The 26,259-nt window shown below is 40.9% G+C and overlaps 1 protein-coding gene across 25 annotated transcripts in view; it reads right to left on the bottom strand.

Moving 5' to 3' along the window:
• ZNF536 (zinc finger protein 536) overlaps positions 1 to 24,232 on the bottom strand; it is a 345,246-nt gene extending 321,014 nt beyond the window's left edge. For 11 of the 25 annotated variants that reach the window (XM_072934369.1, XM_041718492.2, XM_072934375.1 and 8 more), the window contains exon 1: positions 22,154 to 22,763. The gene's annotated coding sequence lies outside the window, so the exon portion shown is untranslated. Of the gene's footprint in view, positions 1 to 19,725; positions 21,152 to 21,266; positions 21,512 to 22,153; positions 22,765 to 22,860 lie in introns of those variants that run through there. The other 14 variants (XM_030282099.4, XM_072934376.1, XM_072934372.1 and 11 more) reach the window with 4 other exon arrangements.
• Positions 24,233 to 26,259: the final 2,027 nt, after the last annotated feature.

Genomic DNA, 26,259 nt, shown 5'->3' with positions numbered 1-26,259 from the left:
GTAGAGTAGCTTCTCCATGGAATAGATGAAAATATTTATTTTCATAAACATCAGTAAGCCTGGGACCACACTGCCACAGAAGTTGGGGCAACACACAAACTGCAGACTGGACAGATTTCTAGTCTCTACTACAGTGAGGGTTAGGGTGTACCCTCCAACATCACCATAATAACAGTGGGTATCAGGATTTTGTGAGGAAAATGGACCACCCAAAGCACCCGGGCCCACTTGGCCTCCATAACCAGCACCTCTCACTGCCAGCACCAGGCAGAAGGGCAAGGAGGGCCACTGGCCTTCTGCAAGGGCATTTCCTTCATGCCTGCCAGAGTTACCTCCCTGCAAATATATAAGAAGGCTTTTCTCCATCTACACTCTTTCAAAAAGCCCAGATCCTCTTCATTTTTCCAAGCAAATTATTAAAATGAAAGCATGTTCATATACTTTTCATCAATAATATCATAATATTTCTTAAAGGCTGCAAAAATCCTTTTACCCACTTGGCAGACAGATATGCAAGCACTGTCTGAGCTTCAGAGGCGATTAGTGCCCCAGTTGCAACCCCAAGATTCATTTGTATCAAGAGGCCTCCAGCACCTGTAAAAATCACCTCCCAGTGAATTTTTCAAGGTCACACAAAGTTAGAAAGAGAATTAAGAATGAAGTTCTGTCCAGCGCTTTATCAACAAATTTAATTTTCAGGTGTCATCCATTTTTTTCATGATATTATGGTCATTCAAGCTCATATTTCACAGATGGACACCTTTTGCTCCAGGCATACACTACTTGATCTATTTTAGAAATCAAGCACAAGATCCTCAGACAGAGCCAATCCACACGCTCACAACGCAGGGTAACACTATGCAGAGGTCACTTCTGAGCTGTTCATCACCACTGCCTACTGGAAACTACTTCTGTGGATGCTGTGCACCCAGAAGTGTGCCACTAGGGCTTTTAGGGAACCTTTGTCATTCCCTGTTCCCCCTGCAACTTCTCTTTTCCCTCTGTGGAAAAAAAAAAAAGAAAAAGAAAAAGAAAAAGGTGCGGGTGGAAAGAAAGCATGGTACAAGAACCTAGAGATCAATGATAAAACCTTTGGATTCAGATACTTTAGAGCCAGATTTTATCAGTTATCAATTCCACCAGACAGAATTTGCCCCCAGATCTATATTATTTATCTAAAAGGGCACTCCAGCACATAAAAACAATTCAATGCTATAAATTTACATATGATATAAAATTTCTTAATTTGCCCACTTACAGAAATACCAAGAGTTAGACTTTCCTCTGATTTATTGAGGTGAAATTGAAGTGGTATAAATGTGGCAAAAACTTAGAAGGTCACTAAGATCCTTAATGAAACACCTGATCACAGAGGCCCATTTAGAAAAGAGAATTCCAAGTTCTTTGGCCTCAAGATGCATGACAGAGATTAATTGCAAAAGTAATGCAATACATGCTGAAGGGAACTAGAAGACAGGTGCAAACAATGACAGTTGCTGATTTTTAAAAGTATTTTGTAGGATTCATTTGTATTTCTTCATAATCACTTCAGTATTACAGGAGAAAAAAAAATCTGAAGGAAAAAATGGCAAGGTATCAGTGAATAGAGATAGATAGAAGCTCAAGTTACTCCATGACAAAAGATTTTTACACTAAGAGGAGTAAGCCAACCTGAAAACTCATCTCCTTCCATTGAATATTCTAGAGCAAATCCACTACAATAACACGAGGCAGAAAAGTCTGGGGTGGAAAGGACATGCAGAGTTTACATTAAATTCTGCCTATGCATGTTTCACAGCAATACAGGAATACAGAGGTTCATGTTCCAAACAGGACTGGAAATTAACAGCCCCTGATGGAGTCCTCATGAGCAACAAAGGAAACCAGCACCCAGAAGACTCTGTTGCCAGAAGTAACGTCAGCAACTGGTCCTTTCACCCTGACAGACACATTAAGAGACCCAGATGTCCAGTCTGGAGGTTTTCTAAAGGAGAAATCTAAAATATGCTTGAATCATTAATACATAGAATATTTCAGGCTACAATTCATTCTCAGCAAGAGATTTTCCTTAATACTTGTCTACATCTGTCAGCTGATGCTGATACATACTGTAGCTTTATTTTTATTGATTTTAAATTTTAAAAATGTCACAAGTTAATTCATAGGTCTTTGAGGAGACCAGCAGTAACTAAAGTATTCCAACATCTTAATGAACCTACTTCACCAAAAGCAAATTAGTAGCCACAATTAGTATACTTATAACTAGATTTTTGTAATTTTAAGCTTCATGCAATATATGCTCTTTTCAACATCCCCTCTTGCCACTGGAGAAGCAAATAACTTGTATTTTCCCTTTATATGACCATCTTCTTGTATCTTGCAGGCATTATAATTTGCTATTCCTATAAGCTTTTTTTTTTCAGGTAATGGTAGTGGCACATGGCACTTTGCTTTGGAGCCAATTCCATGCTAAATATCGATGAGTAGCTTAATTAAGGACTAGTAAAGGAAAGAGAGAGCCTGGATTAAAAAAACCAAACAGTGTTGATGCTGAATGTGGACCCAAATATGCATTTTTAAAATTCTACATGTTTTAATGAGTAATATTTGCATGCTTTTAAAATCATTTTGTAGCTATGGCTTCCAGTCATGACAATATATGCAATATCATAAAATGTCTGATATTAGTATGCCTCTTCAAGTGCAAGTGAGTTGTCAATAAGACAATTAAGACAACATCAATAATACACACTGCATGTTATTATCTGCTATTTGAAATCCCAGCCTATCCAAAGATCTCTGGAAACAAAGGGTACATCCGACATTGGCAAAAACATCTCCCACAAGTGAAATATGTAATTCTGAATGCATGCAATGGCACTCCTACCTGTAAGGGGAAAAAATGGATTGCTTTTAAATACAGAATAAATAACTCCTGATAATGTAAAACCTGGCTCTGTTGAAGAAATGGCTACAATAGAAAATTAGCAATCCTGTGCTTAAATCAATCGCTTCTATCACATGATCCAAGTCGATAAAAGTACTGAATAAGTGCTATCATTGACCTTAATCAGCCAACAATTGGCACAGGGGGATCAGAAATCCTATTGAGGAAATCAGTTGTCCCTAGTAAATTGCAAGGTTTGGGGGAGCAGCAGACCTGCAACTTCTCATCTTTCTATCCAAACATCACAATGGTTTCAACAGGAGGAAGGAAGGACTGAAGTTAAATAAGCAAACTTCAAGCAGATTCCTTCAGGTATTAAACTGAACAGGTGCACGTGCATTTCCATTTCATAGCTGAAGAATACTCTACTCCTGACCTTTTTTTTTTTCCCTCTGTAACACAGGAACTGTAGCTAAACATACAATGAAAACAGTCCTCAATGATTTTACTTGGTGGAAATAACCTATCTGGAAGCAAGGGTGATGAAAATTGTGCTGCACAATGATTAACTTGGGCTTTAATCCTGATGTCCCATTTCATCCAAAGTTGCCATTAAGCTCAAAAGGAGAAAGAACTACATAACTGGGACCTAACATTTTTATTTATCCACCTCATAAGCTGAATGTGATTTCAGATTGAACAGAATAGATTTCGCTGTAACTAATGGACCAGATATATTCATACAATGTCCTTTTATTGATTTTACTTTCTTCTAACTATTGTTTGCATTTTCCTTTGAAAAACATATAAGTGTCATTATGCTGTAGATGTCCTTTACAATTCTTATATCATTCACTATTTCTTAACAAAAAATACATGTTTTGCTACAGCATGCTTTATAATGAAAGACTCCCCACTAGCCAAACTGGAGCCTAAATTGTTAGAACATACTGTACAATTTGGGAGAAACAGAAGAAAATTAAACCCTTTGGAACTGGTTTGTTTGGGTTTGAAATATGTGTCTTTAAAAATTTAATAAGAGGGAAAAAAATGGCTACAGGACAGGCTTCATTTTAGACACATTCTAAACAATAAGCCTATTTATATAACTGATCACATAATGAATTTCTAGGCTCTTTATGGAATGAAAAGCCTTTTGCACTGCAAAAGTCATACTGCACACAGCTTTCAAGTTTCAGAAAAAAATATTCAAAGGAATAGAGTAATAAAAAGATATTAAGTATTTTTAACCCACACTAGTCTGAAATTTTACACATTACCTTAAATAACCACAATAAAAAACCGTCAAATATCTAGAAAGGATAAGTATATGAACAAATTTAAATGTACTTTCTTTGTTTACCTATTTTTTTCACTCTTCCTTGATTTATATTTCAATATTTTGTTCCTAAGTTACGATTATGCAAAGTACAATTTGTTTTGGATGACTATTTGGAATGTTTACAATTATTTAAATACAATTTACTTAACTATTTTGAAACCAAATGATGTGTTGAATTAAAGAAGGTTCAACATTCAAATTGCTGTCATGTGCTCATTTCTCTGCAAACTGCACTGACAGCTGAGGACGGCACATTTTCATTTGTACAGGGTGCCTGGTGTTCCATCAGGTCTCACTGATTTTAGAATCTTTCCACCAAGGGGCAACGATCACAGGATCAACATCCAGCTTATCTGTCAATATGGAAGCCACCAGCTGAATGTAGGCAGAGCAGAGAAGAAAAATGTAAAGCCATGCTATTATCAATAAAACCTACACAGAACTTAAACTACAGCTTACAAGGCAATGATTCAGCTACTAGATTAAAAAACATTTTCAAATAACCAAATAACTTTGCATGCAAGAGCAGCCTTCAGAGACATTCACATTTATGCAGAGCCAGCTTTTGCCAAAACAGTGATGATCTCAAGTGTTTCAGTTCCTTAATGCAACTGAGCCTAAGGGCCCAAGGAAGGGACGAGGTTGATAAAGTAGGAAGCACCCACACATAAGTATCTTTGACAGAGAAAAGCTTCCAGCAGGATCTCACCCAGGTGCAGCCACTTTCATTAGCCAAGTCTGAGATTACTCCCATGCTGACTATCAAGCCCTATGAAAATATGAATTATCTGCATGCACCACAGCAGTTGCTCATCCACATGCTTTGCCACTGCTGGACATCCTCAGGATTTCAAAACCATGCACATAATTACCAAAATTCTCTCAGAACTTAAACACACAAATAGCCATCTACATTTTGTAGACTTCAGTTCTTTAGGTTGATTGTGCTGTTTAATTTCCCATTAAAAGAGAAAAATTCTCAGTTGTACAGATGGGACAAGAGAGAGTCAGGGATTTCTGGGGCATGTGGGAGAGAAGCTGTGTTAGGACTTTCATCTCTCCCTTTTGGTTTCTACTGAAATCTGTTACTGCTGCTTGTACAATCAGAAACAGTCAAACTAGGATTGCTCAGACTAAAAACACAGTTACCATCTGGAGCCCTCTCTGTAATTCCAGCTGAAACTCTTAGGACAGTTTTGGAAGCTCAGCCTTACCTGAACTCCTCAGGGTTTGGGTGTGTTTGTTTACATAAAAGTTCTGATAAAAGGTGTTGATTCCCCATCTAAGGCAGCTATTCTTGGAACACCTTAACTCTTGGCCATGGAAACTGTGTCATAGTTTCAGAAGCCCCTTCCAGCATGGAACATGCAAATGCAGTTTTTGGAGACTTCAGTGTCACTGAAGTCAAGGCCATCTCTTTGATACTTGAAGGCTTGAGCTAAATCCTGGCTTGTCATGAATATACCAAGCTCAGATACTTAATCATGTTTTCATTTCTGTGTGATGGAGCATTTCCACTGTGATACAGAGCCTTTGGACAGCAAGGCTTCTCTGACTGCTACTGTGAAGAGTCAGGAGCTCTTCTGTCTGCAGGTGACAACCTGAGGGACTCTACTCAAATCCAGCTATGGCCAAGCCAGAGCTGACAGCAGGTCTGCCTAGAACAGCATTAGAGGATGTCCTAGGGCTTGCCTGATAACCTCAAATTCAGGGGTACTTTCTGGGTCAGAGAAGATCACAGGTGTTGCCACTGAAGAAAACCACATGTCAACCTACCAGCCTTAGGCTTTTTGAGTGGGGAGAGTTTTTCTCAGGATCACTGGAACAACTCAGGAACACAAATCGGCACACTGTCCATGGGAGAGAAAAAGCTGACAATTATTTCAAAGAGAAAATCCTGGTTCCAGTGAACTCAGTAGTAAAAGTCCCCATTATTCAACAGAGCCAAAATTTATTCTTGGACTATAAGGCCAATAAGGAAAACAGAAGCAAGAATTTTACTTAATCACTCCTTATGCACTGCAATAAGGAGATGGTGGAGTCCTCCCTGTTATTATCAGGGTTCATGTGAGGACAGGGACAGGATTCTTCTCTGTTTTATTTCCAGCCATCTTAGGGACATCATTCTTTTCTTCTTCTTTTAATAGGAGTGCAGAAACCCTGAAAGCCTGCTCCAACTCTCATGCCTCTTGGCGGGTCTGGCACACAGAGGAAAACAGACTGCAATTGCTGCCTCACCTGTGCTGTGCCCCAAGCTGCAGCAGCACTGCATGGTTTCCTGCAAGGGACATGTCACAGTCAGCAGCGAGTGTGTCAGCTCCCTGACAGGCACACAACGTGTGACAGCATCCTCCAGCACCGCTCTCTCGGGCAGCCTCCGCCTCTCAGGGACAGCATAAACAAGACTTGGTAGCACGGGGAGCAGGACAGGCATGCTGTGGGTTTCCCAGGGTTGTGACATGCAGCTGCTTTGGAGAAGTACCACCACAAGCCAGTGTCAAATGTCACTCATGCTTCCACTGTGCCTGTGAACATGGTACAGTGCATAAAACCCTAACGTGCTAGTTAAACTCTGCAACTCCTGAGCAGTGCCCTCCATTAAATGTAATTGCATTATCTGACAAATAATCAATGTTCAGATGACACTCAAGAGTCCTAGCTGCTAATCCTGGGCTAAAACTATCACATATTTGCCTTCTTTCTGAAGTTTTATACTGTGCCTGTGCTTCAATATCAGCCCCAAAGGAGAAGGAGCATCACAAATAAGGTCCTGGCTTCCAATATGATTTTTCTAATAGTTCCATTAGAGAGATGAAGAACATAATCTGGTTTTGGACAAAAGAGGGCTCAGTCTTCAGCAAGCAAAATGACATAGCACCTTGTTTATATCATTACTTATGATATTTAGCATGTTAATTTTTCATTCTGTTAAGTTTAATTCTTCAATATTTGGAACAGATCTCTTATTTTACCAGGAGTTTCAATAAGAAGGGAAAGAGCACTGCCTTTGATATCAAGGTCTGCAAAGAAAATTAAAATAGCAAATATTAGTTCAACGGAACAACCTGTGTGAGTGTAAGAGCTATTTTATATGGCTGTGGGTTGCTCTGATCTGAGCACACAGAGGATGGCATTATCCTGGAACACAATAAAATACTTCTCTTATTCTTTCTTCATCTTCCTCTTCCTCAGTTGTGCCTCCAAGTTGGAGCTCCTGTGGTCTGCAGCCCCTACATCCCTGACATGGGAATGAGCAGTGGCACTCCAGCTCCTGCCTGTCCTGGCCACTCCCCACATCTATTCCTGCCTTCATCACCTTTGTGTGGTGGTATAAAACCCCTTCCAAGTCCCCTGCCTTCCACACTTCCTCATCTACAGCTGGCAAGGGCTCAGCCAGGCCACCCTGGCAGGACCTGCTGCAGAGACCCAGCAGCTTCAGAGCCATGAGTGCCATGGGCAAGGGGAACAGCCCTGTCCCCCGGGGTGTCTGAAGCCATCCTGCTGTGGGAAGGTGTGCTGGAATGATGCCAGACAAGCCTTGGTGGAAAGAACAAGAAAATGAGAAGAATTTTTCTACTCTTCACAAAAAAGCACAGTTCTGTGATGTGAGCTTAATTAACATCTACATGAACAATGTATTTATTTATATTTAATACATCTTTTTCTAAATGTAATTCAAGACTGCAGCTATTCTAAAGTATGAAAAGCAACTCTTCCTTTGAACCACATTTTTAAAGGAATTCCAGCCAATTTAAAAAACAATTATGAGACCACACATGATTTTTTGAAATCACAGATTACTGATGGGAACCACAGGGATAAAGTTTTAAAAAACAAAAGGTAATATGGCTTATTCTAGGTTTTCAAAACACTGTAACACCTAACTCATAAACTAACTGAATAGTGTCCAGGATTTTTCACTACTTTGACTTTTACTAACTGCAGAAGACCCAATTCAGCACAGAAATGCTTTAGCACCTGAGACCCAGTATTAGCCAAACAACCAAAACACGTTGCAATACAACTGCTTCCACACTAAGGACCGAATGCTATTCCAGAAATGCTCAGTATGAGATCAGCTGAAGCAGTACAGGAGGATCCATAGCATTGTACCTGTAAGGTTTGGCACTGAACAGCTTTAACTGACACTCCCTACACATATGTGAACATCTTGTTTATAAAATCTGAAAGAAAGCTCATTAAATAAATTATATCCACAAATTATTCACAGCTGAAGGTACGTACAATCTTCCCCACAAACTAAAGAATTCCTATAGGCTACAGAAAATTTTGTTAACATACAGCCTTCCTGAGAAAAATTAAGTATGTAAACCAAGGGAAAAAAACTCTTGAATATAATACAAAGAAGTGACCATTCTACAGTATTCTTTCTCTTGTTTTATCACTTCCTCAAAGTGTATTTATACCTTTTATAGGTGTCTTCATATCATGCAGTTATAAGCATCTTATAAAACACTAAATTACTATTCATAATTATAATTTACATTCTCCTTGTACACTTTGCAAACTCCACATACACCTGCTCACAGAAGGATGGGGTACCTGTGCTAAGGCAAGTGTTTCAGTATGGACTTTAATCAGAGTACAGCAAGCCCTAATAGCTAACTGGGCTACCTAATTGAAGAGCTTAAGTGTTGACAATATTGTTGATAATAAACTAATAAGTTAGAAGAGCCCTCTTGACTTGGATGTCCAGCAATCATTGGACAAAATAAGGGCTTAAGATTGTTTAGAATTAATGTTGTTCACATTTGAATACAAATTATCTTAGTAGGCTTTTGCATATTGATTGTACATTGCTGTTAAACTCTCTTATTTCTATAGGAGTAAATGATCCTGATTCAACATATAAAAGCTGCCCTACTACTAAATACTGATCTTAAGGGAGGGCAAATCCTAAATGGAAGAAACTGGACAGTACTAAATTTTACACTCAGCAGGTGCACATGGGAAGAGCCTTGGACCCAGAACAAGGTACAAATGACTTCCAAGCCTGGCAGAAATTTCAGTTTAACAAGGAGAACTTCCATTTTTCACAGATGCTTTCTGGATAATTCTGTGGGAAAAAAAAATACATACACATCTGAATAGACCATAGAAAGTGTTCAAGACACTTCCTTGCCCCTCCTTTTATTGTTCAAAATTTCTAATTTGAAATTTTCAATTTCACATTGGAAGAAATTACCCAAATGAGGAAAAGTTGTCTTCAAATCCAGTATGAAACAACAAGTGCAACACTTCTCCCTCTATCTGCAAGCCCTGCTTCTCCTGTCATGCTTCCCTAGCATTGTGGCTAACCCAAAATCCTTGATCCAAGAGATGCTGCCTGCACACAGAGCTGGAAGTGTGCTGAAAGCCAGTGCTCCTCCTTCACTTATCTTTGGTTTGCTCTGTTGTGCTCAGCTCCACCACCACCCTCAGAGAGAAAGGTGCAGAGATTATTGGCATCTTAAAGGAAGAAAAAAAGTGATGGGGTCTTCAAGGGTATTTTCATTATTAAATCAGAAATTATGAAATTGTGCCATGTTATTTTTTAAACGACAAAACATTTGCTCTACAATATAAATTGAAACCAATAAAAGAATGCCAAATTAGCAAAAGATATATGATGTGTCATAACAACAAGCAACAATAAAAATTTTCTGAAGCCTTATTTGTAAATCTATATTAATAAAGAAGAAACATAAAAAAGAGAAGGTTTTTTGAATCCTATAGGTAGCATTTTATTTGACTTAAACACATGAAGGACATCTTCAAAAACCTGATCCCACAACAGAAAACCTCATCAAAGCAAAACATACCCATAAAAATAGCCCTCATATGGTTAAAAACATCAATATATTCTAAAAAGAGATGTTTTCTTCTAAAAAAGGTATGTGAATAAGTGTCATAAGTTTCAATTGAAGAACATGGACTAGTCAGACTATTTTTACAGAGGCATCAAATCTACTTTTAGATCTTTATACCAGCTACGGAGCAGAGAATGAAAGTTGTGTTACATTACTGATTATACACATGTAAACCATTTTCAAATCCAGCTGGTTTTATTTGTAAATTGTAAATTTCAATACCTTTCCCAATATCACAGAAAAAGTCTGCATGTTAATCTGTTTCTTTCCACGACAGTTTTCTCATCAAATGCAAGTTCTGTCTAACTAGATGGTGGATGTGAGTTCACTGCAGAAGTTGTATTCAGTAAGCAAAAGGTTAATAGTCTGAAGTCAATGATTTAGTATCATGACATGGGTAGTAGCCAATCAACAGTTGGTGTTTGAAAGAGGCTGTGATATATTATATTTATAGAGCAGGGGGGGTTGTGGTGACTTTTTTTCTTCGCTTGTGTGATGGTGATTTCACTTAAAAGAGAGAAAACTAAATTTGACTCAGCCAGCTCACACCTGAAAACAAGCTACTGAATCAGTGACAATAACAGACCTGATCATTACAACATTCATTAGGTCTTCAATTAGTGAATTCAGTGGTGAATGTTGATCATAAAAACACTGGAAGAGTTTTTATCTGCAAGCTTGGGCCCTGTGAAACTCATGTTTCTCTAAGAGAAAGGCTTTCCCTTGTCAAAGGGACCCAAGGGGCCCCGTTCCTCATTCACATGGCAGGTTCATGGTGGCTGCTGAGGGACACTGGATGGAGGTAGAAAGGCACATAAGCAGCAGCTCTGGGTGCCTGGGTAATTCCTCTCTGATTTTAGTGGCAGCAGCCCCTGGAGAAGTGCAGTGCCTCCCCAGACTGCCCCAGTCCACATATTCATAAAGCAGTCAGCAATAGCCACAAATTCAGGCCATCTAGAAGAGCCTTTTAACTGTAAAGCAAAATAAATTAAAATTCAAACTAACTCAACACTCATCACAAGCACCTTTTTAAAAAGAATTTAAGAGTTTTGATGGAAAGGGTAGCTGTCAGCCAATATTTCACTCTTTGGGTTTTATTACAGTTAACCTTCTAAGGATCTGACTTTATATATTCTCCATATGTGAGATTTCTATAGGTGCCAGCAGCAATAAAGGTATTTAAGGCAGGCATATCCCCAGATTCACCTCAGCTGTAGCAATCTCACAGCATTAATAGATCAGAAATCAACTCAGAGCAGCTCTAAATGATGAAGACTGCTTAAACCAACTTACAACAGGTATTTACACACAGGTGGAAAGTGTGACCCCAAACTCCTGAGTCAACCACAAGGTGCTCATGATTTCTAAGGACTTTGAAACAGCTGCAAAGAAATATTCAGGCTAGAATTTTTTGTACTTTGTGACAGAGGATAATAGCAGTATCTTGCCTGTACCTTGCAAATATATATAAAAATAGAGTACAATCTTAAAATCAGATTAGAGCCACACTATAGATGTAGTTTAGGTCTTGTAAAAATCCAAATCACACAAAAATTGAAGACCAATAAAAATGTTTCCATGGTTCTTTTTTTAATCCCATTGAAAACAATTTTTCGTTGTAAACATTTTTGCTAGCCAAGCACTGCAGCATTGTGCAACTGCATGACAGCCAAAGAGAAACTGATGAAAAGCTGACTAGATTGATTTCATTTTTCCAACCAAAGTGAAATACGTAAAAGGAAATAACAAAATGGTGAAGTTATTTTTACATGTAAAAAATGTCCACATTTAATAAACTCACATGGAAACTGTGCAGCCAATGGTAATGCTTTTAAAATAGATCTACAGATCCCTTCAGTTCTGCATGGAAACAAAGGCAGAAGTGGGCTTCTGCAGCACCTTTCCCCTTCCTCAGGGAGCACAGAAACACCCTCTCTGCTGAAGTCAGACCTGAGCCTGCCCATTCCCTCTCCCCCTGTGACCTCCCAGTTTCTGTGGAGAAGTGTGGCAGGGGGTTACTACTGGAACTCAGAGCTATATTTATTCCCTTGGCTCCCATCCATCACTGTTGCAGAGCAGCCAGGAGGGGAACCAACCAATACAGCATGGATTCTGCCAGAGTTGTGCTGCCAGACAAGTTAAGAATGAAAGACAGAGGAAACAGAAGCTATCAAAATGAGTATTTCTAGCTCTAAGAAAAGAAGGATTTCCTCCTTTTGTGGATTCCCCTTCTACAGATTAAGACATTTCTTCTCTGCTTTTTAAGAGATCCTGACAGAGAAATCTGCCAGTTTCATAGATCTTCTCCACCTCAGAGGAGGTTCCTCCCGAGAGAAGGAACAAGTGCAGTATCCATTGCACCTCTCAGGCATTTGTTGGCATTTACACAGCATTTCTTTCCTCCTCCCAGTACTCCCAGAGAGCCGTCCACAGCAAGTTCTGTGCTGCACAAGGTCCAAGGCAGTACCAGGAGAAAGGGTTAATGTTTCACCCATCACACCTCCTAGAGCTACTCTCTCAGTTCTCAGGGGCACATAAGAATATTGGGTTCAAACACACAACAAAAATAATGGCCATAAAACTCCATTTTGAGTTGAAAATTTTTGGATTATAAAGATGCACTCCATCGGCAACTGACTTTTATAATAGTTGAATTGTAAACTTTGCAAGAAAGAATTTTTCCATATCACAAATACTTTGAAGATTTTAGAATTTCCTTTTGGTCTCCTCTGGGACTAACCTGATACTTTTTGCAATTTTTCAAAAGGAAAAGCCAGCAAGACAACGGTAAGAATATGAGACTGATCTCACCATGTCATGCTCAGGAGTGCAGGCTGCAAGACTCTGCAACAGAGACCAGTTGGGTTCAGTCTCTCACATCACACTGAAGTGCCCAAGCCAAGAGTCGGTTCTCTTCTGACCCTCTGAATAATTAAATGATTATTCAAATTGGAATAGCCTGAAGCAGGAACTTAAAAAGAAGAGCCAAAGTGTGTTTTTCAAGCACTCACCTGGGATGTGAGAAACTTGATTTGAAAAAGCTGACTTAAATCAGATAGAGAGGAACGATCTGAATCCGGCTCTCCAGTGACCCAGGTGCATTCCATAATCACCAGTTCATAATGAAGTGCAGAGATGCAACTCTTTCATTTCGAGCAGAAATTCAATTGTGGACCTGAGAAATCCTTCAAAGATGCAGCATGTTGATGCAAACTAATGAACTGGTATTTTTCAACTGCAATAAGAAAATGGCAGCTAGTTCTGGCTAGAAACTGTACTCCTATATTTGGAAAGCCCCTAGCATGCCAAAGATACTACCAAACAAACAAAAGATTGAAATTCTAGTCCAGAAGTTGTTTTGGGTTTCCTATTGCTCATTTATCTCAAAGCATGTCCATTTATGCAGGCACAGGCATATAGCTTTGTGTGTTCAAGTGAAAAAAAAAGGAAAGATGCTTGAACGTTTGATCTTTAAAACAGTAAAGACTATTTCAAAATAGCTGAGCTATTTTAAGAGGCATTTTATGGTAAAATCCAAAGGAGGGAGTAGTTAGAGCAGTGGAGGTTGCTCAGTCTGTGTAATGGTACTAATAATGATACTGGGTTAACTTCTACTAGGTATTTTATTACCCCTAGGAGGAATGATACTCCTATGGCAAAATCTCAATGAATCAATGAAGAGCAGTTACTTTGAAAAGGTAATAAATAGTCATTTTATTGCACAATTCAGTTTTGGGTTGCCTATAATCTTTGCATTTTTTTTCAACTCAAAAAGTTGGATTCATTTTTGTACGTGAAATGATGAAAGGAAAAAAGTTTGATCAGGAAACAGTGGAGCTGCACATTGTACTTACAGTGAAATTAAGAACCACATGAGTTTCACCATCTAAGGAAAGGATTTATCCACTGACTCAGTCATACCCAGACTGAAATAACAAAAGGAAAATTGGATCCTAGAAATCACATCAAAATCAATTAAAATTTTGTTAAACTTTATGCACTTTCCTCTGAGAAGAGAGATTGATAATTTTCCTGAAAATGCAGGATGTATTCCCACAAAATGAAGGTAAAAGTTACTTGAAGCAGCAATTTCAAAAGTAGTGCTGCTTTCCAACATTGAGTCAGACCTCAACATTCAATAGACTGGAACCCATGACAGTGTTCATGCAAACCTTAGAGAAATAAGAGTATTTTAAAAAATAAAAATAAAATAGCAAAAAAAGAAAAGAACATGTATATGTGTTTTTTTCAAAATATGATATTATATTTTTATATGATTGAACTAGGGCACACCTATTGAAAATCCTTGGCCACTAGAGTAGAAGTCAGTTTCTACTTCTCCTGTCAATTAAAAACTAATGCCAGAGAACAAAAGGTTTCTCCCTAATTCACTTCATCAACACTTCACTGTCACATTGTTCCCTTGAGTAAAACTGTTTCCAAAAGTAAAATGCTGCACTATCCTATCCTATGTTTTAAGATTTCAGTGGACCCCTGACGAAACAAGATCTAGGTAACAAGTGTTAGTAAACACACATGAAAATTATATGTAGCTGATCCATACAAAGCTATCAAAAGAAATGTTAGGAGATAAGCATCCAGCCCACCATGTCAGTGTTTGTTAATAGAAACCTGACTTTACACCTCCTTGCTTTCTTCACCCAAGCCCTCACATGCTCTCTCAAGAAACAAACCTAGGCTTCCCTCAAACTCATTTATCCTCCCCTTGCTGATAATTAATTCCATGTGTACTTAGCATGAAGTTATTCTGCCTGAATTTCCTATTTACCCATGTTTCTCTAAATTTTTGATTAAAGAGACCCATCTACATCTATCTGTATCTACCATTGGTATTCCGGTGACGAGATTGATGGTAACAATGTTTGCAAAATCTATGGAGGCCAGCTTATGGGAGTGAAATAAAACAACATTAATACTGCATGCCATCATTTAGAAAAATAAATTTAATGCCAGGCTGGCAACCAAACACAGTGCTGTGACAGGGTTACCAGGGCTAATTTCCAGATCAGCAGGGGCCAGGACTATGAAGGAAGCACAACACATAGCCCTGTTGTGACCGAGTAGACTGTGGTACTTGATAGCAACCCCTTTGTAGCATTGATGAGCTCAACAGGGCTCCCATCCTCCTCACAAAGAACCACAGTGACTGTGGCAGAATATCCCAAAGGCATAAAAAAGGAGGAAAAGTTTCTAACAGCACTTATTAAAAAAAAAAAAAAGAAAAGGCAATGTAAAGAAACTATATCAAAATTCACATAAAGGCTGAAATAAGCTTATCATAATGGGAAGAATCAGGACAGCCACGTACCCCTTTGCACCACAGCACCCTCACCCTCCTAAGGCTGATGACCAGGAACGCTCCCAGGACATCCCAGGTTGTCCCAAGGCAGAGTAGGGGCTACAGGTGGTCCCATAGTGGCCCCTGCCACCAACCTCCCCTGAACCCCACTTGGGAGTGAAAGTCAGCTCATACTCTCCTTTTTCTTTCCCTTTCTCGCTTCTCCTCTTCACAAAACTCAGACAGGGCCAAATTTTCCCAAGCAGCCTTTTGCTGGCACTGTGGTACCCACTTGGGATAACCCCTGCCTAATCTTCACCAGCTTCCACCCTCCTGGCAAGCACTTACTCCCTCTGGGAGCCCAAGATTCCTGCAACTGGACAGTTCAACATTAATGCAAGAAAAATGAGCTGCTGGTTCAAAGAAGCTCTGTTGCTTGCCCCATGCCACGGGAATGAAGCCATCATCAGTATTTTCAGGCACTGCTACCTGCAGATCTGTCTGGTAATGTCCTACTGGGATAGGCAGCGCTGCTTTTTTCATAATGTGGCAAATACTTGTAAGAAATTACCTAATTCTGCTTTTGGTTCTGTGAGTCTCCAATACTGCAATGCACAATGGAGGAAAGATCAGATATTGAGGCTCCTGTGGCTATTTTAGTTCTGTTTTCCTCATCTGTGTTTAAAAGTCAGTCAGATTATAACAAAATTGTTTGTCTTTAATACAGTTCAACTTGACCCAATGAACCCATCTCTTTAGAAAACAATCTCACATGGAGTATTTAGATTAAGAACTGTAAAAAACAGTGACTTCAAAATACTTTCAAGGACCCATCTTACAATTTTTAAAAAACACAGACAACTAGGCTAATTATAATTACTCCTCTATAATTCTTTTGCCTTTTTGATGCATCTGGTTATCTAGTAAGATGCACCTGAAAATTAGAGCAAATTTAAATTTAAGGGAAAGGTGCCAAATTCAAAATACTGGGAGAATCCTACATTTGGGAGCATATTTAGTGACAGCTTTGGTGCAGTTGGGCAGAGGCAACCCAAATCCTCCTTCACTATCCTATTCCCCTGCCTCTTTCCTGATCTGGGTCTCTGCTTTCCCTGAAAAGATGCTTCAAATCTCTCCTCAGTGCTTGGCTTCATTGCTTAACCTGCCAATATGAGTGAAAATGTCATAGCAGTTACTGTGATCCACTCCGATTTAGACAGACGCTCCTCGGTTATTTCACATTAAACGTCTATCGGATCATTACAGTTTTCTCTTGTCTCTAGCCAAGGGCAGATTCTGATCAGTGGCTTGGTCTGAGAAAGTTCATACTCCATATTCGGCCACACAACTGGAAATTAGAACCACACAGCTGTACAATAACCCTGAGATCAGCCAGTTAAGCATCAGAATTATTTTACTTTTACATATTTGCTTTCGGTAGCTCGTCCTTTTTTTTCCTCTTCCACAAATATCTGTGCCTGGAGTTTCTTCACTAGAGAAATTTGGATTTCCATCTCTAGTTGCCAGAAATAAGTTTATCCATGTTTCTATAAAAGAAAGAGTATGTATTCTATTTTTTCATCTTTGTTGTCTTTCCCTGAATCCAAATTGCTTGCAACTCAGGGAAATGCAAGGTATGAAAGGGAGGACAGAAAAATAGTTTTTCAAGATCATACTATTTTCAGCATTTTGAAGAGCAGATATAGATCTCCTCAGGCATCTGAGAGAAATTCAGAGATTAAAATTTAGATTTGCTTACAATCTTATTAAAGTAGACTAAATCAGAAGATTAGAATTCTTTATTTGTCTACACTCAAACTATAAAAATAAATCCATATATGGCTTTAGTTCCCATTTTCATAAAATTCATATAAATCATGGTGGGTTTTTTTGTTTTTTGTTTTTGTTTTTTTTTTAGTCGAGGCACTCTAAAAACACCTGTGCAATTCAAAGTCAACTTTAAGCAAAAATCAACATTTGGAAAAATTACTTCTTACTGATTTCCCTACACTTGATGAAACTTGTGCTTCCCAGGGAATAAGCACAGCCCATTTTAATGGACTAGTGGATTTTCTACATCTGTTCTAATGCAAATCTCTTTGGTCACCTAAGGCTCCATGGTGGGTAAACAACCTAATGTGTCAGCTTTCTGTACTGAAGATCACAGTTTCTGATCTCAGCACTGTCTTCATTGCTGCAAGCAAAACAGTGGTACTGATGTTGCAACTTACAGGCTACTCTCTTCTGATAATGAATGGGTTGGGTTATTGGCCTCTGGCATGGACAAAAATATGACAATCAGCCTCTTCATTATATAAAAGTCTACAGTGAAGACAGTGCCAGACAACTTGCTGAGTATTAGAGCTTAAATATGTTCAAAAGTCAAAAAGCCCGTGGAACGATTCTTTTTCCTTCTTTTCCATTAAGACATAGTCAATTTATCAAAAAGAGTTTTAATACAGTGTTTCCACCACAGCAACTTGTATCTTCAGGAAATCATTTGCGAAACACAGCTTTAGCCTGCAAATACTTCATGCTCATTCCCTGCAAAAGTAACAGAGAGGCTGACCTTTCTTACATCTGCAGTTGTTAATTGTCATCATCGTAACAGCACATGAAAACAAAGTTTAAGTCACTGGCACTTTAAAACCCCCATCATATTAAATCTCATTTACCTGCAGGGATAGAAATTCAGAGTCAGGAGCAAAATCTGAAGGCAGAACAGACATGAGAAAGTGCACCCAGTCGCAGGGTTTAGCAACTGTACCGAGATTCTCTTCTAGTGCACGTTCTGAAACAGCAATCGAATCTCTCAGCACTTGGTACCAAACTGGAAACATTTTTCTTCTACAACATTATGTAAACTTTAAACAACTCATTTATGATCCTTTTCTTATGAATATTAACAGAACATTCACTAGAAGATTAATTGAAAATAAAATTTTTTTAAAAAGGATAACAGAAAGGGTAAACGAGACCAGACTAGGACAAACAACTCAAGCTATTTACAAATATTTTTATAATGACTAGAAATCATAGAGCCCTCTTTAACTGTCTAACTTAAAAAACAATAACAAAAAAAAAAACCAAACAAGCCAAAAAAATGCATCATCTGTTGACTGAACACAGGGCCTTATTTTCAAAGCTGCTGAGCACCCACAAGTCCATCTGAAGTCAGTGGAAGTGATGAATGCTCAGCAGCCTGGCAAATCAGGCCCAAACTGTCTAGGGGTCTGCTAGCAGCCTAACAGAAGTGCTGTTTAGAGTAGGGGGTTTGTTGCAGAATTGAGGAGGTTCAAAGTAATCTGTCAAAGAAGTGCTGCTACATTCATGAGTCGTAAAGCTAGCTGGCTCCCAGCTATGGGAAAAAAGTTAATTCATAGGGCTCGTAGGGCTTGCATTTGTCAAGGAGCAGGACGTCAAGGCTATCATTATCAGGCAAATCAGCCAGGCGTTTAATGGTAGAATCAGGAGACATTTGCTCTCCACTATCAGAATGACATCATAACTAAAGCAGCCTTCGGCGAGGGGGGAGAGCCGGGGCAAGGCTGGGGCTGAAGGCAGACTTTGTACTTCTGCCCGGCTCGCCCCACCGAAGGCGGCTCCCCTTCCCCACGAGGCAACTTCCAGCTCTCAGCTGCATTCCCTCCACAACTTTCCCTCGCAGCATCCGAAACACCAGCATCTGCTTTCACAAAATACTTCTAAACCTGCCCGATCCCAAACTGCAATATTGCAAGCCAGCCACTCGGTTAGGAGGGGATGGGGTTTACACAGAAGCTACAAAATCACTCTTAAAATTGCTGGTATTTTTAATAACGTCAGTTACCTTCATCCTCCGTCAAATGGGGTGGGGGGGTACATAAACATTAAAAGCCAGTTGCCTCTCTGATTTAAGAAGTAACAGCTTAGGTAACTTAGTCGATTTTTAAGCATACACAAACACATACACAAACAATCTTTGAATATTCTGACATATTTAGTGATGATCTATTCGATGACCAGAAATATAACTGCAATACACATTTCCCTTCCACAGTAGCCATAATTATACAAGTCAAACAGCACAAATTACAAACTGTTAATCTATTTCCTTTAAAAACATCACTACAGGTACACAGGCATGGTACAAAAGCCTCACCTTGTATAACAACTGTGAGGGAAAAAGTTATGAAAGCAGACAGAAAACCTAAAATCCCTGAGGCTACAAAAAAATCTCGCTATTGAGAAACAACCCAAGAGACCACATAGGGAATGTACAGCTTTCAGAAGCACTTCTCATCTTATTTGCACTTAACCTATTGATGTACTTATGCAGGTCACTTACTTTTCGGATATGTTTGAACCCTTTAAAACCATGCAGATCGCCGCGGTTTTCACTTGGGCTTTTGTTTTTTTGGTTTTGTTTGGGTTTTTGCAAACAAGTTTCATTTAAAAAAGATCCAATTATGCAAATCTGCTCCCGGATAGGTAGTGAATATTCAATATGATGGTGATACTGTAATAGTTCAATGCAACGCACTGTACTGGACAGATTTATGAGGCAACGTCACTACTACGCTCTGGTCCTCGCTGAAGCATCTTGAAGTTAATTAAAGCTGCAATGTCCACTTTTCCAGCCACCCTCCTCATTCAGGTTTACTATTTCAACATCAAACCACCGAGGGGGCCTCCCCCCTCTCTCCGTACATTTAAGGAGCCTTGCACAGTCAATGAACAATGAACAAAGATTTGAGCGATGGGGGGCAGGGGGGGAGAGGAAAAAAAAACCTCCAAAAAATCAAATCCGGTTTAAACAAGTAAAAATATAGTTTCTAATATTAAACTAGAAAAGAAAACATTCTTCTCCGAGCGAACGTGCAGAGGCGCTTAGCCAACCCCTTCAGAAAGGGTCTAAAAGCAGCCAGTCCTTTTTATTTCGAGCAGTGAATGAGCCCAAACAAGGCTCCTAAACTTAATTATGACACTTAAAATAGTCTTTTTCCACAGAAGCGGGCGGCTCGCCGCCGCTATCTGTATCAGCCGGGCACATCAGCTCAGCAAACACGGCCCCTGTTGGATTTATTTTAAACTGCACGGGGGGGCGGGGGGCGAGGGAATGCACAGCCCCGCAGAGCGCTCCCGCCGCGGGCGGCCGGGCAGCCGCGCCCCGCGCCCGCCCCTGCCCCGCGCCCGCGGAGCGCCGCGCCCGCACCGCGCCCGCTCCCCGGCCCGCCGGCGGCTCAAGTGCGAACGCGGGGATCTCTGACAAATCACGTCCCCGCCTCGACACTGTATCAGCCGCGGCCACATCCGCCGCACGCACCCCGAAACAATGCCCGCCGCGCAGGCAGGCGCGGCCGGAGCCCTCCCCGGGCGCCGGCACCCGCGGCCGCACCGCGCCCCCGGCCCCGCCGCACCGCGCCGGGGCACGCCGGCAACTAACTTTTCGGATGGAGCCCGTGCGAGCCGCCCCGCGGGAGCCGCGGACCCTCCGATAAACAGCATAAATCTTCGCGACCTTTTATTTTGCGTTGAAGTTCACAGGCGGCAGCGCTCCCCCAACCCCTGTCTCTCTCACATACACACACACACATACACACATATATATTAATTATTTGCAAAACTGCAACAGATGGGCGCATTAAAATCTGGATTCTTTCCTACACAGCATCAAAGAATCTCTCCTTCCTCCCCCCCTCCCGCTAATCCCGCCGCCGGCCCGGTGCCCCCCCGCCTCCCGGCCGCGCAGCCCCGCGCCGGAGAGCGAGGCCGCTGCCCCGCGCAGGCAGCGGCGCCCCCGCGGCCCTCCGCGCTCGGCGCGCCGCCGGGAAGGTGATGCTCCCCCCCCTCCCCGCCGGGGATTGCCATTTAAGTTTCCTCCTTAACCTGTTACTTTCTCCGGGCGCTGACAAAAGCCCCGGCGGCGGGCTGGCAGGTGCCTCCCCGCTCCCCGCGGCGCCGCCGGGCGCGCTCCGCTCCCCCCGAAAGGGCTGAGACCTGGCCTGACATTTAGTGCCTACTTGAATGTCACAACGCTCCTCGCAGCATTATGCACGGCTCCTATTCATAAGAGGTCGATTAGAGCACAAAATGGCAGGTCTCTTAGGCACTTGAATCTCACAAGTTTGACACATGGTATGCATCAGCTAACTTTGATTAAAAAAAAAAAAAAAAAAAAAAAAAAAAGAGGGGGGGAGTTTACAAATTACACCACGATTAGCCGGGATCCTAACGGGGGAGGGAGGGAGGGAAGGGGGGGGCCCGCGTTTAAAGTCACTTCAGCAAAGTTTGCTCCGCAGCAACCCTTTAAAACAAAAAGTTTCTGGGCAAGTTAAGGGCAGGGTCGGTGCGGGCTGGGGCCGGCGGCGGGCGGCCCCCGGGCAGCTCCGCGGCCGCCGCCGGCACTCGCCTCCCCTCGCCTCGCCCGCCCGCTCCTTTTTTGTAAAGTAACGGTTTTAAAAGAAACGAGAGAGAAAGAGGAAAAACGTAGGGTTTTCTTCAGGCTAAGTTCTATAGCGCCATTCAATGGCTTCTCCGCTCCTTTCATTATTTTCTGCTTTTCCCCTGACAGCCCTGCTTGCAAACGTCACTGCTATGGATATTTAATTATACTGTATTTTTTTAATCACGGTGGAAAACGCAGGCCCCATTGCCATGATTAAAAAGAAATAAAAAACAAAAACATACTCCGGACTGACTTTGGAGCCTCTTTGATGGCTCACGGGAGCCTCCCGGATCCTCAAAAACCCCCTTTTTACCTTTGTCTTTCTTACCTTAAAATTTAAAGCAAAGCGTAGAAGAAACTCCCGCACGTAAACGGAGCGTTGTAAAAGATTGTGTTCAATGAATAATGAAGCATGTCCACATGATTGACTTGATCATTTTCTTGTGCGGAGGGGGAAAAGTGCGGCGCGGGGCTGCCGCGGCCGCCCGCTCCGGGTAGCCCTCCCAACTGCTTCCAGCACATCCCGAGCAAAGAGCGCTTTATTTTAATCTGTCTCTTTTCAGAATAACCCCCTTCATTGATACTGATCACCCAACATCACAAGACATCCCCATCTCTCAGCGTGGACTCCCCCTATCTGGTAGGTGAAATGCATTGTACCATTAAAAAAGCACTCCATTGTCGTCTTGGCATAATTCACAGCAACTAGATAGGTCTTGCGGCATTTAGCTTTGATGAGCCAAAAGCTGAACCCTTGATATAATAATCTACAAAGAATGGTCTGTGATCGTCCATTTTTTCTCCCTGTCTAGCAACTAAGAAACCATTTAACACGGCGCAGCTTGGTCGTGACCTTGAGCGCGTGTAAACACCCCGAGGAGCCCGCGCCGCTCCGCAGCCCCCCGGCCAGCGCCGCTGCCCGCGCCCCGCGCAGCCCCCGCGCCCGCGCAGCCCCCGCGCCCGCGCCCCGCGCCCCTGCCCGCGCCCGCCGAGCCCCCGGGGGCAGCGCCGGGCTCCACAAAGCGCCCTTCTTACCTGCTCCCGAAACTATGCAAAGTCTGTTTCTCCTAAAAAAAAAAAAACTCCCGGGGAAACCTTGGCGGACAGGGGGACCGGAGCATCAGTCACCGCTCCGGCGTTTAAGAGAAGTAATCAGCGATAAAGTGACGTTGATCTGCACTGTAACCTTGTGGCGTATTTAATGTAAATAAGCCAGTTATGTTGCCAATCGCATGCATACAAACACATAAAGGTCCTCAGCGTTGCATTTTGATTCTTTCCATTAGAGCCGACTTTATTTACATACTCTATTTAGGGGATCATGATAATTCTAAAACAATACTAGTGCCAAATGATTATGAAAATATGATTTTAATTAATCACGTAGTAGGCAAGGAAATTAGCATACGGTAATTAAACTTAGAGAAAAACGTCATGGAGGTTCTCTGCCTTATGGGTTCGGAATAATCATTAAACGATGGGTTTTCAGGACTTAATTATCAAACAAATAACTTTTTTAAAGCAACTTTACACGGTTTATCCGCAGGGCAACGATTTAGTAAATAATATATAACCAAGCAAACAAGGTGCAAATGTGACTGGTGAAATAGGTTGTGTTTCTACAAAGCAGAAGGGGGGGGGGGAGAAGCTGAATAATGCAATTATGGATTCTGTGTCCCATAGTTGACAAAAGCATGGTGCCTCAATAGACTCTTTGTTATGGGATTATATAATGATTGTGGTGTAATTATGGGAAAAAAGATTTAGTAATAATAAAAAGTATCAAAATACACCAATGAGCAGCTTGTTTTAAAGAAAAGGCTTGCATGTGACATTAGGGGCATGTTAATAACAAAAAGCCAGGATCCGAAAGGGTTGACAAATAAAAAAGACTGTGATGCGCATGATTAAGAAGCGATGGAGACAGATTGATTATTCAAAATGCCGAGCCACAGGGACACTTAAAACATTGATTCAGGTAAGACTAGTTTCATCTTGACTGAAATGAGTTCCCTGAAGATGACTGGCATACATTTTAAATCAGTTTACTACATAAAAAGCATAACATCACAAGCTGAAACCTTCTAGTTAAAATAGGAATCCATGAGAAAAAAAAAAGTTTATGTTTGTGGCAATTCCCAGAGGGACTATGGAATTGCAGAGGAAGGGGTATAGATTAATTAGCTCTTCCTAAACACTGGACTTAAATGTGCACATCTTTTATAATCCCTAGCCTCTGTTTCTGGAGTCTGTGGTCCAATCCCACTTCTGCAGGTTATGGGGGCGATATTAATAACCCTAAAGGTACAATAGGACTTTTTTTTAATAGAACTACAGTGAATTAACTTTATCTAATAACTGAAAAATTAGCAACATTTTTCCAATTGGTATTTGAAGTGAAGTTTATAAATAGTTGTTCAGAGCTATTCAACGTTAAAAAAAAAAAAAAAAAAAAAAAAAAAAAAAAAAAAAAAAGATTCCCATGCCTATACGAAAAAGTTTAGGAATTCACTCTGCATTTTCCAATTTGATGTGTCTGAAATTCTCTTTGAACAAATTCCAAAATACAAGTTTTTTCTATAGAAATTAGCATAGCAATCACATCAATAATATCACTATCTCTATGGGAATGATAACTGGAGCAGTGGGGGTGTTCTTTATTTCAATTCTTCGTGGATCAACTGATTATATTCTGTCTTCTTTTGAACTTGTTATTGTAAGTCAAGTGATTCTTTATAAGTGACAGCCCTGACAAAGAGACGAGGATGGGAAAGCAGGTCGAAAGGAAGTCGCCATATGGACTTTAAAAAAGGCACTTTTTAAACAAGATAATGGGGAAATGGATGTTGCCTTTTAACCCTGTCAAAGCTGAACATTATTAGCAGTCTCATAAAAGAATGAGCTATACCTTTTTTAAAAAATATCAGATTTCACCTTTGGATTTCTGTGACCTAGGGCTACATAAAACAAACCACATAGGAGGGGATGGCATTTCAGAGGCAGGGGCCAAATCAAGTACCTGGAGTCAGCAACAGACAGGAGATTTCAGAGCACTGTACAAAGAGTTACAGAAGAATGAGAACTCAGGAAAACCCCATGGTTCTTTTTCCTGAGACAAAGATAAGAATATTGACTAGAGATAGGTGAAACAGCAACTGACAGCAAAGGAGCTTGAGACATCTAACTGGGATTTCCTGTTCCTCTGGAGTAAGTGCCTGATGCTCATTTAGAAACAACAATTGGAGTGAAAACAAGCATGAACATGAGGGCTTTGACTCTGATCTTTGCAGAAATTCAAATATTTCTCCTTCTCTTTCTGTTCCGGAAAGAAAAATAATTTCCCTCTAGAAAATTTCAAGTGGACAAAGATTAAGACTCATCTCCCAGGAAGCTGAGATTAGGTACTAAACCCTCACTAAGGTGAGGGCAAAGCAGTGGTCCAGCACTGGTGAATCACCAATCAAATTTACTTTTTTTTTCTTTCCTTTTTTTTTTTTTTGTAGTCAGTTGGATGGTCCAGATCATCCTCCAACTCAACTCTACAGGAAGAAAATGTCAAACTCTCCTCAAAATCTGGAAAAGCAGGGTTAGTACTTGCAGGAAGAGGTGCTGTCAAGGGAGGATTCTGTTAACAAGACTGATCAAAATTGTTTTCCCCAGCACCTCATAGACATGATTATTTGGGCTGGGATGGCCCAAAGTGGACCACAAGAGATAATGTAGATCCATGAGCTCAGTAGCTCAGTGCTTCCTAAAGACAAGAGACCTCCTCATTTTATTGACACACTGACAGGCTCCAGCACCTAAGCAATGAATAGTGGTTAGCTAAGATTCAGAAAAATCTCAAATTTGAGCCCAGGGAGTGTTTGCTCCAAGATCTCTCAGAATTCAGAGTATTCTTAGGCACCATCAGCACTTCTGTAGTTCCCCCCAGTATTCCTTCCTATTTTTCCCCATTTTTCACTACTGTTCCTTTCTCCTTTTATTGCATCCAGGGAAAGGTATTTTCCCTTTAAAGCTCTCAACTGTCCTTAGCTACTTCTCCAACTTCTTTAGTCGGTTGTATTCCTTTCTGTGCCTCCCCTATGAGTGGGCAGGAATACTCTGCCTCTTCAAAACAAGGTAAAAACTCTGTATAGAGAGGACAGAGGCAAAGATCAGAGGAGATGTACAAGAGCCTTCATCTGCAAGGCTCTTGCACTGCCTTGGAGCATGGTGGGAACCTTCTCAGGGAGGAAAAGCTATCAGCTACAGACTTATCAAACTTTAAAAAGTAGGAAGAGAGAAGTGAAAAATTAGTTCCTCAGCCAGGCAACATTACCTTTCACCATGATTTCTACCTTTGTGGAACGATAGCCTTCTAGAAGATCTCATTTCAGACAGATGTAAATAACAGGAGACAATATCTCAAATCTCCTCAAGTTTGATGACTAC

This window comes from Taeniopygia guttata, chromosome 11, assembly GCF_048771995.1.
Source record: "Taeniopygia guttata chromosome 11, bTaeGut7.mat, whole genome shotgun sequence".
NCBI classification, from domain to species: Eukaryota; Metazoa; Chordata; class Aves; order Passeriformes; family Estrildidae; genus Taeniopygia; species Taeniopygia guttata.
This window is presented reverse-complemented; position numbering and strand designations above follow the sequence as displayed.